At 33.1% G+C, this 9537-nt stretch overlaps 1 long non-coding RNA gene across 1 annotated transcript; it reads left to right on the plus strand.

The window, feature by feature from the left end:
• The first annotated feature begins 2755 nt into the window (after window positions 1-2755).
• LOC131859910 (uncharacterized) lies at window positions 2756-7912 on the plus strand. The gene is made up of 2 exons (XR_009359488.1): window positions 2756-3489; window positions 7648-7912. It is a non-coding gene; the product is annotated as an uncharacterized LOC131859910 (long non-coding RNA).
• Window positions 7913-9537: the final 1625 nt, after the last annotated feature.

Here is a 9537-nt window from a genome sequence, read left to right on the forward strand (position 1 = left end):
TTTTAGATATACAAATTGATGTTTCCTTTAGTGTGACAAATATCAATTGAGAGCCTTATTTGAAAGATTGAAAGGATAGGATTCAATCCTTGAGACAAAGAGTTCAAATACATTGGAGAAGAAACTGATTGGTAACCATCTGCAATGGATAAATAATAAGTATACAAAGACAACCATTTGAAGGATTGCAATGCAAAATTTGAACAGTCTGGACAATTTAATTCAAGTTTACAAGTTTGGTCATACATGGCCTGAGTCTACAAGTAAAATTCAGAAGGAAATTGAAGCTATTGAGGCAAAAAATTTGGAGACATCTAAAACCATTGACTTGAAGAATGATGAGGATGCTAACAAGATATTGGTAATTGAGGAATACTACAAATAGTTGAATGAACTGGTAGGGCAAAGTGAGCATGCGAAGAAAGATTTGAACATAGGGTGCAAGACATTGTGGATATGCATCTCACTAGAATGGTGAAAGTTTTAAAAGATTCTCAAACCTTGTGTGCATGTATTTTGATTCTAAAAGATTGCAATATTGCAAAACAATTTATCCTAGATATGGAAAACCAAATCAAGATTCTAGTATATGGGGACGTTGATTGAAGCTCTATTTGGAGAGAATTACGAATTGTTAACAAAGCCATCATATCCCTTGCCTTGCAAAATTTGTGAGCATTTGTGGTACAATTTTTCATTATTGTTGTGTACATATTTTCTTGAACATTTCCGTTGATGAAGTATAATTCACAAGGGGAGTAAGTTTGTTATATAGAGCACCCTTTAACTTTGATGTCAAAGGGGGAGAAGTTTTGGGAGAAGTTTTTGGGAATGATATATGTATATATGTTGGCACAAGTGTTGCCATCAATGACAAAGGGGGGGATTGTTGCAAATATACCCCTCAGCTTGTCATTGATGTCAACTCTCTGGTCCAAAAGTAGTCTGGATGTATTCACAACAGTTTGGTTAACCATAGTCTATGCATATACGAGCTAGTTGTTATGCGGGTGATCATAGTTTGTCTGAAGGTGTTCTAGATGGTAAATAAGGTTAGCATGATGTGTTTCCAGAATGCATGAAGACTCTATTTGGTCTGGTCAGTAACATAGATGTTCAAATGGTTAAATACAAAGTTTGTATAAGTTCAAGTTGATGCGAAGGAATGTGTTGCATTCCATGTATCGCTGGTACACAAAGTGTATTTCAAGTTGGTGGATCATGCTCCTAATTCTCATTTTGGTGGTCTGCTTATCTTAATTTTGGTTCGAGTTAAGAATTGGTGTATAACAATCTATCTCTTGAAGATGTCTTGATTGTGCGACTGCGTGTGGAATGTATAGAACTCTTTTTTAGATGATGAGCCGACAGGGTGTAGGTCTCTACATGATTTTGTGTGTTTTGCATTAGTTGTATCAATTGTTTTGGGCTGGTGGTAAAATACATGCTACATCTTCATCAAGCCGACTTCATGAAGAATATTGTTGGTCTCAATGGTATACACGAGTCATAATTATTGAGTAATCAAGTGTGTGATATGATGAGGTGATAATAAGGTGTGTAGTGCAAATATGATGCAAAACTAAAGCTAGATAGAGGTCCGAAAGTGCTTCAGAGCAGTCAAATGAGTGCTTAAACAATGAACTATTATCTGCATTTTGATAGATTCTTTTTCTCATTTAGTTCAATCTATTTCTCATATTGTATCTAGATAGTTGATTTTGTACCTTCCTTGAAAAAATGATCTTTAGTTGTGCAAGTCTCTCTTTTGTATCTTGCCTAAGGTTGTGCGCCTTAGTCTGCAAGTTCAAAGCAGTTAGCTCCCTAGCATGTGGCCTTAAACATTGCAACCAATTAATATATATTGTGAGTTTGACTCTCATTATGATTTTTCCTAGTTTGAGTTTTCTATGTAAAAATCTCGGTGTTTTTGTGTGGATGCATTTACTATTTCTACTATTTACTTTTTTGCACATTGGTTTGGATGAATGTCATGATGAACAAGCAATTTGATTTAATTAAGTTTTAGTTTATGCTAATTCATCCCCTCTCTTAGCATCCAGTATTGTCCAACAATATAGTAATGAAGTTTGAGTTGCATTTGCTATATTTTAAAACGTGTTTTTTTGTAAACAATAAGTAGGCAAGGAAGTTGAAAGGTTTTGGTTTCTTATTTTATTTGTGTTAATTCAATGATATTCCTTTTTCATTTGTGATATTTTGCAATGTCTTGGTGAAGAACCTAAAATACTATTTAAAGAATTTTTATACTAATCTCTAGTTTGTTCTAGGTTTGCAAAGAATTTAAGGACAACAAACATGCCAATATTATCATTTTTCTATAGTGTAACAAATTGATTCTACTAGATATCATCACTTTTGCTTTCTCATTAGATTATGAGCTATGCAAACCTTTCCTTCACAATTTATTTCTTAAAGCTAACATTTATTTCTAAATTATCTAAACGCCAACGATTATTAATTAATCTATATTAATTTATGTTGTATACAATTTATAATTAGTAATAAAGACAGTTCCTCATCAAAAATAAATATTTCTTAAACAATTAGTGTGTCATGTGACATATAAATCATGCAACTAAAATCATGATAATAAAATTCTAATAAGGACAAAAAATAAATAAAAAAATGAAAAATTCTAATAAGTGAAATAGAAAAAGAAGAAAATGATTGACAAATTATCAATATAAAATTAAAAAAATAGTTAGCATAGACAACGACTCGTGATCAAGAAGATGTTAATATAGAGAGATGAATATTTCTGTGGAACTTTAGAAGACGAAGATATTGTGTCCAGATTCAATCCATTTTGAGTCGATTTGAACCCTCACATTCTAAATATTTTCGTGCAATACTCAAAGTGCAGATTCAATCCATTTTGAGTCGATTTAAACACTTCTACAAACGTTCAGAGGAGCATTCCAGATTTTTTAGTGTCGTGTACAAATTCAATTCAGTACGTTCCCTAACGGCACTCAAAGGAGCGTCTCCAGATTCGATTTAGAACATGCCCTAACGGCTCTCAAAGGAGCGTGTCCAGATTCGTTTTAGAACATGCCCCTAACGGCTCTCAAAGGAGCGTGTCCAGATTCGATTCAGAACATGCCCCTAACGGCTCTCAAAGTAGCGTTTACAGATTCAATTCAGAACGTGCCCTAACGGCACTCAAATTACAGTGCAATGGCCGTTAAAAAAGCAGGGATTTACTGCTTATAAATGAGCGGTTTACTTGAGAAGCAGGACAGATTTCTTGTTCGGTTTTTTTTTTTGGTTTGATTTGTCTCCCATTGTATGTTTTTGGCGTGGCCATGCCTATTTTTGAATTTTAGTTTCGATTTTTTTACAGTTTGTTGTTATTTCGTGTATCTTCTTTTTTCTGTGGGTCGTCATTTTTTAATGGGCATGGAGTAGGCAGCAACAAGAACTCTACATTTTGGAATGGTTGATTGGAGGTGTGGCCAGAAAATAGTGAGTACATCTTATACTCTGCTCTCATTTTTCTTTTATTTCGAAGAATTTTTATGTTTTAAGTAGGTTTTCTTGTTGGTTTGCTTTGTGAGAAAAGGGCTTAGAAATTAAAAAAACGCTTGTTAAAACTTCAGTTACCTCTCAGAATAACAGCATTGAGATTTTCGAGAAAAATTTTGTGCTTGTGAAATTCGATGTCGTTCTCTAATTTATGTGAAATTTTACTTCTAAATTCTAGCTATGATGGTTTCATTTGAGTAATTGAAAAATGAATTCGATGTGCTCCTTAATGTAAGGGTTGAAGTGATTGCCGAACCTAGGACTCAAATGTATACTAACGTCTTGTGTCCTGACTGTGTAGTCTCCCTGGCCATTTTTGTCAAGGCTACAGTTGCCTATGTTTTCCAAAGGCAAGCAGAGTGGTAGGAAGCCATTGTTTCGTCTAGTGACTAACTAAGCCAATGAGCTTTAGCGCAAGTTGAATTCGAGGTTCTTGATGTGGACCTCAATCAATTCTGCTAATTTTGCGCCTGATTTGTCGAAGGTGTCAGTGATTTGCACGGTGCATTTCCTTGAGTACTTTGTTTCTTTGTGTTTCTTCATACGTCATTTCTTTAATTGTATATTTCGAATTCTCACTCGTCTACTTTATGCATAGGGGTTTCCTCTGTTTCTTGTTCAGTCGAAGTTGTATCTCCCTCGGTCCCCATTTGGTCCTCAATCTTCTTTGTTTGTCTGTCTGACTTGTTCTTGTTCTATTTCTGCCATGATGACACTAGGTTTTTTGTATCAAGTATTTTGGCTCTTATAAAGGCTATTGTGCAGATGCTTGGCAACCTTGCTATCCTATTTGATGGATGCATTGGATGCTTGATCATACTCTTCCCCTTTTTGTTAATCTGAACTGTTTTGGTTTTGGTTGAGATTCGTGTGCCCTCTTTTGCTGATTTTGGGTATTCAGCTGGTTTTCTTCGTTAGCACTTGTATGCAAGGAATTTGGTGGACAAAATGGTGATCAGAATGCTTATTTTAAACTGTCACATAGTATAAAAACTTTATTTTATAGATGTTTTTTTTTAATATGTTCCATAGCTATGTTGTGGCAAAAGGGAAATGAATGATAAATTGGGTCCCCATGGTAAACAAATTTAACCATATAAAGATTTTCTGTGCCATCAAATTTACACTGCAAATACATTACATGCATTAATATTAGACATTCTTACCCAAAAGCTGGTACAGAGCAACTTCTGTTTCCCTGTCGCTTGGGAGAGCTTTCTATTCCCTTCTCATCAATAACAGTTGTAAGATTTCTACAGAATTGAAGTGAGAAAGCAGTTATCCTACATTGCAGTACTTGGAGTTCTGTGCTTCCAAATCCTCATTCCAAATATTAAAATTAAAATAACATAGAAAGGTGGGATGCCATGATCAAGGACATTTGGTATTTTCAACAGTTTGCTGGGATAACAATTTTCAACAATTTTCTATGTTACTTTGAAATTGCATCATGGCAGCGAAAAGATATGCAATGCGTATCTTTTGAGCCTACCCTTTAGACATTTCGAAACCCTTACGTGAGTGGATTACAATGTTAGTGCTGTATGCATTCACGTTTAAAAAAAATGTGTGTGAGAAATAATCTGATTTTATATAGTATACTTGAAAAATACATTTGGGTTTAGTTGATGACTGTCTGAGCGTAGTTGGTAAGTACTGTCAAAGTGCAAGAGAGGCAGCATCTCAGGGATTGCTTCTTGCAGCATCTCAGGGATTGCTTCTTGTCTATCTTTCGACCATTCACAAATGTCATCTCAAGAAATTTGCTATTTCATGTTCTTGTCCATCACATAAGGGTTTATGAAATCTTCTTAGTTCTGCAACAGGAATTTGGACTTATGCAGAAAAGACCAAACCTCGTACTCAAAATTTCCATATATTGCTGATAAAGTTTAATTTGTAAAATGCTATTGAGCCATAAGTAGTATGCTCATATTTTTGGCATTGGTCTCAGACGATTAGTCCTGTGAGAATTAAGATCAACACTGAATGAGAACTAGAATGCAATAATTTTATGTGGTTTGCTAACAAAACATTAAGAGTTTGGATTAGAGATCTTACACTATGTGTAATTGATCCAGCAGTATTGATGATGATAGAGAGCAGTCTGAACATATTGGTAAGCCTAAAGATTCTAATCTGAGCATGTAGGTTGTCTGAAAGTGAAAAAATCTGTGATATTGGTGCAGCTCTTCGTTACTTAGCTTACTACCATAAAATGACAAAACGTAGCAGCCGATAACCTCACGAGAAGGTCCACAACAGAAAGCACCTTATGATTCAGAGAGAACAGAAGTGAAATTAGAGGGCACATATGTGGCTTCAGAACTCAACACAGAGGACAGAGCCCTTTATATATGAACTTGTTGATCTTCTCATTTTGAGAACTTAGAAGTGTAGGAAGTGTTAGTCACCCAAAAGAAAATCTCTCCCCAATCAAGTATTGCAACAGTTTAATGCTACATTTTGGTATATGGGTAAAGAAGGAAACATACACGAACAATAGTTCAATTAAGTTAGCCAATATCAGCATTGGTGAAGTAATCACAAAACTCCAGAGGAAAGAAGTCCCGCTGAAGCCTCACCTCTTAGTTGAGGAGAAGCACCCTAGATTTTATTTGTTACTTTGAAATTGGTAAAGACATTTGGAATTTTCAACAATTTGCTGGGATTTTCGGGAGGTAGATACCCTGAACAAATACAGCATCACCATACATGGAACAAATCTTCGTACTTTAAACACTGAAATTTCTAAACAGTATCTTTGGATTTAGGGACAATCCCACATTATACACTTTTCAAGTTTTCAACTAGCCAAATCTCTTCCATACAATTAAATAGGATTCAAATGACTTTAATTTTTATCTAAGATCAATTTGAACTTTTAGCAGAGGCGTTAATGGATAGAAGAGTAGATGGTACTGTTACAAATTACAAACAATGACCTCAAATGCAGGATGGCTTTTTCGATGTAGACCTCAAATGACTATTTAAACAATTAAACTAAATTATCTGAATTGAGTTAGTAATTCTAGTTAGATATGGTGGCATCTTCTACATCACTTTCAGTTTGAAGCATGAAATTTGGTACCTCTACATTGTATCTAGCAATCAATTAGTTTAAGACTCGAAGGCATTATATATCAAAAATATAATATTATTCTCAGAACAGGGCAGAGCCAGAGGTGATTGACCTACTCGACCATTTTAACAGTATTTTAGTCACCATGATATCGAGGTAAGCTTATTTCTTGGTTTTAGTATCCATGCGTGGTGAGATTTCATGTTTCTTCTATATGGGCTTTCATGTTCTTTTAAATGTATAGGGCTTTTATATTGGTATCTGTGTTCACTTAAATCTGTTTTGTAAACGAGTCTCTGTTTTGCAATGCTCTGTCTGCATGACTTTATTGGAAGTTTTTATTGCTTTCAGGTTCTTTTAAATGCATTGGTTTTTTTATATTGGTCTCTGTGTTTTCTTAAATCTGTTGTGTTTATTGCAATGCTTTCTGTTTGACTTTATAGGTAGTTTTTTATTCTTTTGTGTTTTGAATGTTGCTCGATGACATGCCATCGTCATAGTAATTCATGCTTCAGAATTCAAGATTAATGCATCTGTTTGTGCATTTGGATCGACTGCTTCATTCCCAACATAAGCCTTCTCGCCCAAATCCATTTTGTGCATATACTGAAATTATTTTATTCAATTTTCTTTTTTTTCGAAGCATTATTACTTCCCCTTTTTGTATGGATGTGGACTTTGTTATCTCTGTGTAATAGAGGGCTTGTATGCATGATTGGTGTGTTACGTTTCTGTTGGACATGCTTCATTACATCTGGCACACTGTTATTTTAGTGTTATATTTGTTCATTAGATAATATTTTGTCTACACTATCATTTTGTGTAATTCTATACATAATTACAAAGATTTATAATCTGATTTTTTTGTTTTGTTTCATGAAGGTTTGGTGTATGTAAAAGATTCTGCAACATTATTTATGTATTTTCATTAAATTCATTTATTGAATCTTCCTATGTCACTCTTATTTTAATAAATATTTAATTATTGTGTATTACATTGATTTAATTATTGGCAGGAAAATTGATTTAAATTTCACTCATGGTTAACAGTGTTGGACTTCAGTATCTAGAAATGTTTGGAGGCTTGAATGAGTAGTCACTGAAGTCAAATAATGAAGGGTAATATTTAAAATTTCAGCAAAAAATGTTAGGAATCTTGAATGGATTGCTAAATGTAATATTTAAAATTGAAGAAAATGTTGTACTTTTGAATCAATTACTGAAATCAGTATTTGTAAATTGATATGTAAACAGATTTGTTGTTTAATGCCAAATTTTTATTTGGAAGGGGTTGAATTGGCCCCCTTCCCAAGACTGAAGAATGGTGTTTAATGCCAAATTTTTATTTGGAAGGAGTTGAATTGGCCCCCTTCCCAAGACTGAAGAATGGTCACTGGCCATGACCATTCTTTTCAGTCTAGTGTGTCATGTGTTAATTTTTATATTATTTTTAACTGCATAAGATTCACAATTTTAAAATTATATTATTTTTAACTGCATAAGATTCACAATTTTTTTAAAATTGTTGTTTCCTCACATTTAATGATATGACATTTTCAGTGTAGCTTAATTATTTAAGTATTACAATATCCCTCAGTTATAATGTAATCAAGTAACAAATTGTAAGAATTGTAGTATATTTGTGTTTGAACATTGATTTACTTATTGTGTATTGAAGCATGGTTTTGAAGTTTCATTAATTTATATTTGATCCATTTTGATATTTGTTACAATGCACTTTGACTTTCACTTTGATTACTTTTATTGTTAATATGGAGTGAGTATATGAAGTATGTTTGTTTAAATTGACTTTCAAATTTGTTTGATTAGTGTGATTCACTTTGGCATCCCTACTTGTGTACTTTAATTTTTGATTTACTTATTATTTATTGAAGCATGTCTTTGAACATTGAACAAAATTTGTGTGAAGCATGTTTTAACTTTTCACATTCACATTGTGTGTTTATTGTGTTTACTTCATTTGTGATAGAACTAATTTTTTGTAATTTTTGTAATTTTTTTTGACTTTGGCCTTTGTGTATGTTGAACTATAAGTTTACTTCATGTGTAGTTGAACTATAAGTTTACTTCATGTGTAGTTGAACTAGATGTGGTATGTGTTTATATTTGAATTTGCACATTCACTTTGTGTAAAATTTTTACTAACTTTAGCATTCACTTATGTGTGAAGTGTGTGTATTCCCTTAAATGTAAAGATTATTGTAAACTTTCTTGAATGCTTAAACTTTAGCATTTACTTTGTAGTTTAAATGTTTTAAGTGTGTCAAACTATGCTTTTTGTGTTTTCACTATTACTTTGTATGAAGAGTCTATCAAGTTTGATATTCACTTAAGTTGCAAGCTTAAAATTTAGTCTTGAAGATTGTTTGAAGTTTGGAACTGTGTGTGTGCTTTAACATGTTTAAACTTAAAGTGTTTACTTTGTGTGTGGTTCAAGTGACTCTTTGTGAAACTTATTTACAACCACTTAGTTTATGTTTATACTTTGCAATGTGCATATGTGTTTGAACTTTCAATTTCATTTCACTTTGTATGAAGAGTGTATTAACTTTAGTTTGGTATTCATAATGTGTGTGTGTTTGTACATGTTTAAATTCAAGTGTTTACTTTGAACATGTTTACACTCAAGTGTTTACTTTGGAAGCAACTTTTTATGAAACATGTTTACAGCCACTTTGTTTTTTATTGTACTTTGGCATGTGCATGTGTGTTTTAACTTTCACTCACTTTACGTGAAGAGTGTATTAAGGTTCACATGTGTTGCATGTTTGAACTTTGTTATTCATATTTTATGTGTTTTGTACCTTGGTGTGTTTGAACTAACTATTTACTTTATGTATGGTTTTAAAGTAACTTTTTGTGAAACATGTTTAAATTAGGCGTGT

The sequence above is a fragment of the Cryptomeria japonica genome, chromosome 11 (assembly GCF_030272615.1).
Source record: "Cryptomeria japonica chromosome 11, Sugi_1.0, whole genome shotgun sequence".
Lineage (NCBI taxonomy): Eukaryota > Viridiplantae > Streptophyta > Pinopsida > Cupressales > Cupressaceae > Cryptomeria > Cryptomeria japonica.